Source organism: Mesoplodon mirus (genome assembly GCF_964341445.2).
Source record: "Mesoplodon mirus genome assembly, chromosome: 17".
NCBI classification, from domain to species: domain Eukaryota; kingdom Metazoa; phylum Chordata; class Mammalia; order Artiodactyla; family Ziphiidae; genus Mesoplodon; species Mesoplodon mirus.
In genome coordinates, this window is record NC_138993.1 from 78723433 (window position 1) to 78734551 (window position 11119).

Genomic DNA, 11119 nt, shown 5'->3' on the forward strand with positions numbered 1-11119 from the left:
TTCATTATTAGTGTATAGAAACGAAACTGATTTGTGTATATTGAGTGCATATTTTGCAACTTTACTGAATTTATTTTTTAACATATTTTTTTGAAGTCATGTGAAAAATTGCAAGACTAAAATCTCACCGTTTCTACTGCCCCCCAGGTGATCCACAGGACCCACGACATGCTAGCTACTAATACACTCTTCCCACGGTGCCTCTTAATACCGTGCGGACTCCTACAAGGGAAATAAGTATCACAACTTTGGTTGAACGTGGTCTGGGTAAGTCTTGGCCTCTATAAGAAAAATTTGATGTCTGTCTTGTCTGATTTTCTGGCATGATCCTGACATGGTTGTCTAGAAAAGTAATTTACTTTCCAGTCATTTAAAATGTACAGAAAAGTTGCAATAATGTCAAAAAGTACTCACATTTGCCACTTGACACAAAATGCTCAGTGTGTTTTGCCCAGGGCACCAGCACATAACCCCTAAATGAAGAAATCCTGATGTCCACATTATAATTTAATACTCAGCCCCACTTCAACCTTCACCTACTGTCCGAACGGTATGAAAATGTCTTTTTCCATCCTGATCCAGTTTTCTTTTTCTGGAACCATGACGGAGTTTCTCCCTCATTTGGACAACCTTGATGGATTTGAAGCAGACAAGATGAGTATGGGATCTAGGGGGCCTTTTCTGTATGGCTTTTTTCACTAAGAATGTTTTTAACGTTCATTTTTGTAACAGATATCAGCGCTACAGTGTTTTTTTTCATTGTCATTAAAAATACAAAACACGGGCCTCCCTGGTGGCGCAGTGGTTGAGAGTCCGCCTGCCGATGCAGGGGATACGGGTTCGTGCCCCGGTCTGGGAGGATCCCATATGCCGCGGAGCGGCTGGGCCCGTGAGCCATGGCCGCTGGGCCTGCGCATCCGGAGCCTGTGCTCCGCAACGGGAGAGGCCACAACAGTGAGAGGCCCGCATACCGCAAAAAGAAAAAAAAATACAAAACACGACTTTAGCATTTAATTCACTTTATGTATACAGTTTTGTGGTATTAACTACCTTCATTTAGTTGCACAAACAAGTTAACTAACATGTGTACCTCCTGTGTGCATGGCAGATACCCAGGAAATTGAGTAACACCCTGAAACGGCCCAAGACATCACCTTAAATACCGTCTTCATCTGAAAGGGAAAAAAAGGAAGGCTATAGTTGTTTCTGTCTACATTCATTTGATTGTATATGGTTTCCAATTGATGTTGTATAACTAGTTGTGGAGAAGTCATGGGATAGGTGGCTTCATTTCAGTTTGAATTTCCAAATTTAGTGGATTCTGCAGGCTTGTTACAAGGTTTACAAGCTTCATATTGGATCAGGACATCCCCTGGAGTAACTGGTATTCACGGTTTGTTCACCAGTTAAAGGTCTGTGTGATATGAGTTCATCCGGGAGTAATCCAGGTTAGTTTCTGTTATACATTTGTCCCAGGATGAAAGGACAAGAGAACTAAGACCTAATTTATAAAAGTGCCTTCAAACTAATTGATACTGAAGTATAGTTAACCTACAATGTTGTGTTAATTTCTGCTGCACAGCAAAGTGATTCATATATACGTACATACATATGTACATATTTTTCATATTCTTTTCCATTATGGTTCATTACAGGGTATTGAATACAGTTCCCTGTGCTGTACAGGAAGACCTTATGTATCCATCCTATATATAATAATTTGCATCTACTAATACCAAACTCCCAATCCATCCCTCTCCCCTGTCTTCCCCTTGACAACCACAAGTCTGTCTTCTATATTTGTGAGTCTGTTTTTGTTCTGTAGATAGGTTCATTTGGGTCTCATTTTATAATCCACACATAAGTGATATCATATGGTATTTGTTGTTCTCTGTCTGACTTACTTCACTTTGTATGATAATCTCTAGGTCCATCCATGTAGCTGCAAGTGGCATTATTTCATTCTGTTTTATGGCTGAGTAATATTCCGTTGTATATATGTACCACATCTTCTATATCCATTCATCTGCTGAGGGACATTCAGGTTGCTTCCATGTCTTGGCTATTGTGAATAGTGCTGCTGTGAATGCTGGGGTGCATGTATCTTTTCGAATTATAGTTCTGTCTGGATATGTGCCCAGGAGTGGGATTGCTGGGTCCTATGGTAATTCTAGTTTTAGTTTTTGAGGAACCTCCATACTGTTTTCCATAGTGGCTGCATCAGTTTACATTCCCACCAGTAGTGTAGTAGGGTTCCCTTTTCTCCACACCCCTTCCAGCATTTCTTTCTAGACATTCTAATGATGGCCATTCTGATCACTATGAGGTGATAACTCACTGTAGTTTTGATTTGCGTTCTCTAATAATTAGCGATGTGGAGCATCTTTTCATGTGCCTATTGGCTATCTGTATGTCTTTGGAGAAATGTCTGTTTAGACCTTCTGCTTATTTTTTGATTTTTTTTTCTTTTTTGTGCTGTATGAGCCGTTTGTATATTTTAGAATTAAGACCTTGTTGGTTGCATCATTTGCAGGTATTTTCTCCCAAACAGTTAGCACAGGTAGTGGAACAACTGGATACCCACATGCAGAAGAGTAAAGTTGGACCCTACCTCCCCCCACCCCATATACAAAATCAACACAAGATGGACCAAAGGCCTAGGTGCAAGAGCCAAAATTATAAAACTCGTAGAAGAAAACATAAGAGTAAATCTTCATGACCTTGGATTTGGTCATGATATCTTAGATCTACCGAAAGCACAAGCAACAAAAGACAAAATAGATGAATTAGACTTCCTCAAAATGAAAAGGAGTTGTGTATAAAAGGAGCAAGGAATAAGATAATCCACCATCCAAAATGGCGCAGGATGTTTGCAAACCGTGTATCTGATAAAGGACTGTATGTAGCCCACCGGCCAAGCCCCCGGTGGTCCAGTGGAGTGTCTGTGCGGCCCCTCCCGTCCTCGGTGATCAGGGAATTTCAGGCCCCACGGCACCCGAGGGGTGGTCACTGGTCATCCTCGGCACCCTCAAGGAGTGAGTGAGTGCTGGATGGTTTTGAGCCCCGATGCACTCCCATTACTACCCTCAAAGGCTGAAGCCTTCAGCATGCCTCCAGAAGGACACAGAGTATTTGCAAGTCTTTGAGAGCCAAGAGAACAGTCTTCACTTTTCTGAAAAGGGCATCTTACTATCTCACAGCATGACCATTTTCAATCTGGCTCTCGGGGTACCCTCCCACCTTCTTTATTTCTCTGAGAGTGGCCATGGTGGTTTGGCTGTCCCCAGTCCCCACACCAGGTGACAAGGCCAGTGGGACCAGATCCTGGTGGTCCTTAGCTTCGTTGGAGATTAACCCAGACCCTCGGCCTGCGATTGAACGGGGATGCCCCTGCTTCTCCCCATCACCGATTCTCATCTCCTCCTCTATCTCTTTTCCTCTTGCTTTTCAGTCTCAGATTTACCTGATGGTCACCACTCACAGCTCCCGCAGAGCCCAGAGATTTCTCCTTGAAGGAAAGGTTCTGGAAAATCAGAGGGATAAATAAAGGATGCAGCTGATTCCCGCCTTGTGCTGACACCCAAGAGGGTGAGGAGAGTGAGTGTTTTCTCATTAGAATTTTAAATCCTGCAAGTAATAGATCATTGGGGGTGGGGGGCATCCGGTGTTTTCCTGCTCATTCTAATAATGTCATTCCTGAATTTTTATGTGGTAAGTAATTTATATTATTTATCAGTAATTTGATTATTGATATAATCAAATTATTATCAAATTATCCTGAGGGGGATATCCATTTAAAAAATGTTAGAGGTAACTCCAAGGGATTTACAACAAACAAGGACACAGAACCCGTTCTCCAGACACTGGCTGAGAGATTCCTACCCTGAGCCGCAGTCCCCTGGAGGGCGGAGTGGCCATGACTCTCCTCCCACAGGTGAGCCTACACAGGCACATCCCACGTGGGACCACTGCATCGCAGAATCTTAAGAGTGGCCAATGGCAGGCAGCTGGCCAGAGATGCGGACAAGAGAAAACTGCCCAGCAGCCTGGGACAACCCCGGGGTGAGGCCTTAGGAAGGGCCAGTGTCAGAGCCTCAGAGATAACCTGAAGAGAGTTCAGGCTGTTAAGGACATCGTCAGAGATGCACTTAGGGACATATTCAGGGCCTTAGTTGTGGACAGGATCAGGGCATTATTTAGTGACAGCTGAGACTATAGGGGACAGCATCAGGGCCTAAGTTAGGGACAGTGTCAGTGCTTCAGTTAGAGAGAACGTGAGAGCCTTAGCTAGACACAGTTTGGGCTGTTACTTAGGGGTCTCTTCAGGGCCTTAGAGCCAGCATCGTGGCCATAATTAGAACCAGTGTGAGGGTGTTAGGTAGGGCCTAAACTGTGGTGTTAGTTAGGGAACGAGTCAGGTCATTAGTTACAGACAGTGTCAGGGTTTTAGGTGGGGACAGCGGCAAGTCCTTAGTTAAGAAGAGTGTCAGGGCCTCACTTAGGGGCAGCGTCAGGATGTTAGGGAGAGTCGGGACATGAGAATTTCAGATTCTGAGGTAGAGACAGCATCCGGGCCTTAGTTAGGAAGAGGGTCAGGGCCTTGGTGAGGGACAGGGTCAGGACAACGGTGAGGGACATCTAAGACTATTAGGGACATCGTCAAGGCCTTAGATTGGGCCAGCATCAGGGCTGTGGTGTCGACCAGTGTCAGGGCATTAATGAGGGACAAAATGAGGGTGTTAGTTAGGAAAAGAGTCAGGTCATTAGTTACAGACAGTTTTAGGGCCTCAGGTAGAATGGGCATCAAGGCCTTAGTTAGGAAGAGCAACAGGGCCTCAGTTAGGTTCAGCATCAGGACGTTAGTTAGGGCCAGCAACGGGGCCTTAGTTAGGGACAGTGTTGTCAGGCCCTCAGAGATCACTTGAGGGCCTTCGTAAGACACAGTTCAGGCCGTTAGTTAGGGACACTTCAGAGACTTTCTTGGGGATATATTCAGGGCCTTAGTAATAGAATCAGGGTGTTATTTTGTCACCGCTTAGGCACTAAGGGACAGCATCAAAGCCTCAGGGAGGGTGTCAGCGTCCTGGGGATAGTGTTAGGGACTTTGTAAGTTATAGCTGAGGCCATTAGCTAGGGACAGTGTCAGGGGCTTATTAAGGGCAGTGTCAAAGACTTCATGAGGGACATCTTCAGGGCCTTAGTTATGGACAGGATCAGGTCCATACTTGGGACCGGTGTCAGGCCGTTATTTAGGGGCAGTGTCAGGGCCTTCTGTAGAAACAGCGTCATCCAGGTGTGAATGTCCATGTTGCCTTGCAAAGATACTTGCTAGGAATTGAAAGCAATGAGGAATGAACAAGTAGCAGCAAGGTGCAGGATTTTGCCAAAGAATCATTTTTTTTAACATCTTTATTGGAGTCTAATTGCTTTACAATGGTGTGTTAGTTTCTGCTTTATAACAGAGTGAATCAGTTATACATATACATATGTCCCCATATCTCTTCCCTGTTGCATCTCCCTCCCTCCCACCCTCCCTATCCCACCCCTCTAGGTGGTCACAGAGCACCAAGCTGATCACCCTGTGCTACGCGGCTGCTTCCCACTAGCTATCTGTTTTACGTTTGGTAGTGTATATGTGTCCAAGCCACTCTCTCACTTTGTCACAGCTTACCCTTCCCCCTCCCCATATCCTCAAGTCCATTCTCTAGTAGGTCTGTGTCTTTATTCCTGTCTTAACCCTAGGTTCTTCATGACATCTTTTTCCCTTAAATTCCATATATATGTGTCAGCATACGGTATTTGTCTTTCTCTTTCTGACTGACTTCACTCTGTATGACAGACTCTAGCTCCATCCACCTCATTACAAATAGCTCAATTTCGTTTCTTTTTGTGGCTGAGTAATATCCCATTGTATATATGTGCCACGTCTTCTTTATCCATTCATCCGATGATGGACACTTAGGTTGTTTCCATCTCCGGGCTATTGTAAATAGAGCTGCAGTGAACATTTTGGTACATGACTCTTTTTGAATTATGGTTTTCTCAGGGTATATGCCCAGTAGTTGGATTGCTGGGTCATATGGTAGTTCTATTTGTAGTTTTTTAAGGAACCTCCATACTGTTCGCCATAGTGGCTGTGCCAATTCACATTCCCACCAGCAGTGCAAGAGTGTTCCCTTTTCTCCACATCCTCTGCAGCATTTACTGTGTCTAGATTTTTTGATGATGGCCATTCTGACTGGTGTGAGGAGATATCTCATTCTAGTTTTGATTTGCATTTCTCTAATCATTAATGATGTTGAGCATTCTTTCGTGTGTTTGTTGGCAGTCTGTATATCTTCTTTGGAGAAATGTCTATTTAGGTCTTCTGCCCATTTTTGGATTGGGTTGTTTGTTTTTTTGTTATTGAGCTGCATGAGCTGCTTGTAAATTTTGGAGATTAATCCTTTGTCAGTTGCTTCATTTGCAAATATTTTCTCCCATTCTGAGGGTTGTCTTTTCATCTTGTTTATGGTTTCCTTTGCTGTGCAAAAGCTTTGAAGTTTCATTAGGTCCCATTTGTTTGTTTTTGTTTTTATTTCCATTTCTCTAGGCGGTGGGTCAGATAGGATCTTGATGTGATTTATGTCATAGAGTGTTCTGCCTATGTTTTTCCCCTAAGAGTTTGATAGTGTCTGGCCTTACCTTTAGGTCTTTAGTCCATTTTGAGCTTATTTTTGTGTATGGTGTTAGGGAAGATCTAATCTCCTACTTTTACACGTACCTGTCCAGTTTTCCCAGCACCACTTATTGAAGAGGCTGTCCTTTCTCCACTGTACATTCCTGCCACTTTATCAAAGATAAGGTGACCATATGTGCGTGGGTCTGTTATTATAGGTCTTTTCCTTCTCTTGTGTTTCTTGCCTAGAGAAGATCCTTTAGCATTTGTTGTAAAGCTGGTTTGGTGGTGCTGAACTCTCTCAGCTTTTGCTTGTCTGTGAAGGTTCTAATTTCTCCATCCAATCTGAATGAGATCCTTGCTGGGTAGAGTAATCTTGGCTGTAGGTTGTTCTCCTTCATCACTTTAAATATGTCCTGCCAGTCCCTTCTGGCTTGCAGAGTTTCTGCTGAAAGATCAGCTGTTAACCTTATGGGGATTCCCTTGTGTGTTATTTGTTGTTTTTCCCTTGCTGCTTTTAATATGTTTTCTTTGCATTTAATTTTTGACAGTTTGATTAATATGTGTCTTGGCATGTTTCTCCTTGGATTTATCCTGTATGGTACTCTCTGTGCTTCCTGGACTTGATTAACTATTTCCTTTCCCATATTAGGGAAGTTTTCAACTATAATCTCCTCAAATATTTTCTCAGTCCCTTTCCTTTTCTCTTCTTCTTCTGGAACCCCTATAATTCAAATGTTGGTGCGTTTAATGTTGTCCCAGAGGTCTCTGAGACTGTCCTCAGTTCTTTTCATTCTTTTTTCTCTATTCTGCTCTGCAGTAGTTATTTCCACTATTTTATCTTCCAGGTCACTTATCCGTTCTTCTGCCTCGGTTATTCTGCTATTGATCCCTTCTAGAGTATTTTTAATTTCTTTTATTGTGTTGTTCATCGTTGCTTGTTTCATCTTTAGTGCTTCTAGGTCCTTGTTAAATGTTTCTTGCATTTTCTCTATTCCATTTCCAAGATTTTGGATCATCTTTACTATCATTATTCTGAATTCTTTTTCAGGGAGATTGCCTATTTCCTCTTCATTTGTTAGGTCTGGTGGGTTTTCATCTTGCTCCTTCATCTGCTGTGTGTTTTTCTGTCTTCTCATTTTGCTTCTCTTACTGTGCTTGGGGGGTCTCCTTTTTGCAGGCTGCAGGTTCGTAGTTCCCGTCGTTTTTGGTGTCTGTCCCCAGTGGTTAAAGTTGGTTCAGTGGGTTGTGTAGGCTTCCTGGTGGAGGGTGCCTGTGTTCTGGTGGATGAGGCTGGATCTTGTCTTTCTGGTGGGCAGGTCCACGTCTGGTGGTGTGTTTTGGGGTGTCTTGGACTTATTATGATTTTAGGCAGCCTCTCTGCTAATGGGTGGGGTTGTGTTCCTGTCTTGCTAGTTGTTTGGCATAGGGAGTCTAGCACTGTAGCTTGCTGGTCATTGAGATAAACTGGGTGTTGGTGTTGAGATGGAGATCTCTGGGAGATTTTCGCCGTTGGATATTACGTGGAGCTTGGAGGTCTCTTTTGGAACAGTGTCCTGAAGTTGGCTCTCCCACCTCAGAGGCACAGCAGTGACTCCTGGCTGCAGCACCAAGAGCCTTTCATCCACACGGCTCAGAATAAAAGGGAGAAAAAGCAGAAAGAAAGAAAGAAAGAAAAAAAGAAAGAGGATAAAAGAAAATAAAGTAAGGTCAAATAAAATAAAGTTATTAAAATAAAGAATTATTAAGAAAAAATTTTTTAAGTAAGAAAAACAAAACCCCCCAAAAACGGGCGGATAGAACCCTAGGACATATGGTGAAAGCAAAGGTCTACAGACAAAATCTCACACAGAAGCATACACGTACACACTCACAAAAAGAGGGAAAGGGGAAAAAAATCATAAATCTTGCTCTCAAAGTCCACCTCCTCAATTTGGGATGATTCGTTGTCTCTTCATGTATTCCACAGACGCGGGGTACATCAAGTTGATTGCGGAGCTTTAATCCGCTGCTTCTGAGGCTGCTGGGAGAGATTCCCCTTTCTCTTCTCTGTTCGCACAGCTCCCGGGGCTCAGCTTTGGATTCGGCCCCGCCTCTGCGTGTAGGTCGCCGGAGGACGTCTGTTCTTCGCTCAGACAGGACGGGGTTAAAGGAGCCGCTGATTCGGGCGCTCTGGCTGCCTCAGGCCGCGGGGGAGGGAGGGGCACGGAGGCGGGGCGAGCGTGCGTCGGCGGAGGCCGGCGTGACGTTGCGTCAGCACGAGGCGCGCCCGTGCGTTCTCCCGGGGATGTGGTCTGTGGAGCCCGGTACCGTGGCGGTGGCGGGCAGCACGGGCTCCCGGGAGGGGAGGTGTGGAGAGTGACCTGCGCTCGCACACGGGCTTCTTGGTGGCGGCGGCAGCAGCCCCAGCGTCCCACGCCCGTCTCTGGGGTCCGCGCTTTGAGCCGCGCCTCGCGCCCGTCTCTGGAGCTCCTCCTTTCAGCGGCACTCTGAATCCCCTCTCCTCACGCACCAGGAAACAAAGAGGGAAGGAAAAGTCTCTTGCCTCTTCGGCAGCTCCAGACTGTTCCCCGGACTCCCTCCCGGCCGGCCGTGGCGCACTAACTCCCTTCAGGCTGTGTTCACGCCGCCAGTGCGCTCTGACTGAAGCCCGAGCCTCAGCTCCCAGCCCCGCCCGCCCCGGCGGGTGAGGAGAACAAGCCTCTCGGGCTGGTGGGTGGCGGTCGGCACCGGTCCTCTGTGCGGGAATCTCTCTGCTTTGCCCTCCGTACCCCTGTGGCTGCGGTCTCCTCCGCGGCTCCGAAGCTTTCCCCCTCCGCCACCCGCAATCTCCGCCCGCGAAGGGGCTCCTAGTGTGTGGAAACCGTTTCTCCTTCACGGCTCCTTCCCACTGGTGCAGGTCCCGGCCCTATCCTTTTGTCTCTGTTTATTCTGTTTTCTTTTGCCCTACCTAGGTACGTGGGGAGTTTCTTTTCTTTTCTTTTTTTTTTTTCTTTCGGTACACGGGCCTCTCACTGTTGTGGCCTCTCCCGTTGCGGAGCACAGGCTCCGGACGCGCAGGCTCAGCGGCCATGGCTCACGGGCCTAGCCGCTCCGCGGCATGTGGGATCTTCCCGGCCCGGGGCACGAACCCGTGTCCCCTGCATCGGCAGGCGGACTCTGAACCACTGCGCCACCAGGGAAGCCCCGTGGGGAGTTTCTTGCCTTTTGGGAGGTCTGAGGTCTTCGGCCAGCGTTCAGTAGGTGTTCTGTAGGGGTGGTTCCCCGTGTAGCTGTATTTCGGATGTATCTGTGAAGAGGAAGGTGATCTGCGTGTCTTACTCTTCCGCCACCTTCCCCCTCTCCCAAACATTTTAATAATAGTAATTTTTCTGACGCATGAGCATGGAATATTGTTTTCTATTGTGTCTTCAGTTTCTTTACGAGTGCTTTATAGTTTTCTGAGTATAGGTCTTTCGTGTCCTTGGTTAAATTCATTGCTAAATAGTTCGTTCTTTTGGATGGAATTGTAAATGGGATTGTTTTCTTAATGTTTCTTGCTGGTGGTTCATTATTAGTGTATAGAAACGAAACTGATTTGTGTATATTGAGTGCATATTTTGCAACTTTACTGAATTTATTTTTTAACATATTTTTTTGAAGTCATGTGAAAAATTGCAAGACTAAAATCTCACCGTTTCTACTGCCCCCCAGGTGATCCACAGGACCCACGACATGGTAGCTACTAATACACTCTTCCCACGGTGCCTCTTAATACCGTGCGGACTCCTACAAGGGAAATATAAGTATCACAACTTTGGTTGAACGTGGTCTGGGTAAGTCTTGGCCTCTATAAGAAAAATTTGATGTCTGTCTTGTCTGATTTTCTGGCATGATCCTGACATGGTTGTCTAGAAAAGTAATTTACTTTCCAGTCATTTAAAATGTACAGAAAAGTTGCAATAATGTCAAAAAGTACTCACATTTGCCACTTGACACAAAATGCTCAGTGTGTTTTGCCCAAGGCACCAGCACATAACCCCTAAATGAAGAAATCCTGATGTCCACATTATAATTTAATACTCAGCCCCACTTCAACCTTCACCTACTGTCCGAACGGTATGAAAATGTCTTTTTCCATCCTGATCCCGTTTTCTTTTTCTGGAACAATGACTGAGTTTCCCAGCTATAGCCCCAGGCCTAGCCCGAGTCCCAGCCCCAGAACCAGCTCCAGCCCGAGATGCTTATCCTACAGAGGCCATTATGAAGCTCCTAGGCCTTGCCCTGACAATGTCCTTAACTAAGGACTTGACGCTATTTCTCACTAAGGCCCCAGCCCCAGCGCCAGCCCCTGATCCTGATCCTACAGAGGCCCTTATGCTCCTCCTAGGCCTTGCCCTGACACTGTCCTTAACTCAGGCCTTGACACTACTACTAACTCAGGCCCTGTCATTATACCTAACGAAAGCTCTGATGCTAAAC

General features: G+C 45.6%; 1 long non-coding RNA gene across 1 annotated transcript; it reads left to right on the top strand.

Annotated features, from left to right (window-relative positions):
- Window positions 1-229: 229 nt before the first annotated feature.
- Window positions 230-10427, top strand: LOC309792575. The gene is made up of 3 exons (XR_014291739.1): window positions 230-267; window positions 3452-3597; window positions 10352-10427. It is a non-coding gene; the product is annotated as an uncharacterized lncRNA (long non-coding RNA).
- The last annotated feature ends 692 nt before the right edge of the window (window positions 10428-11119 follow it).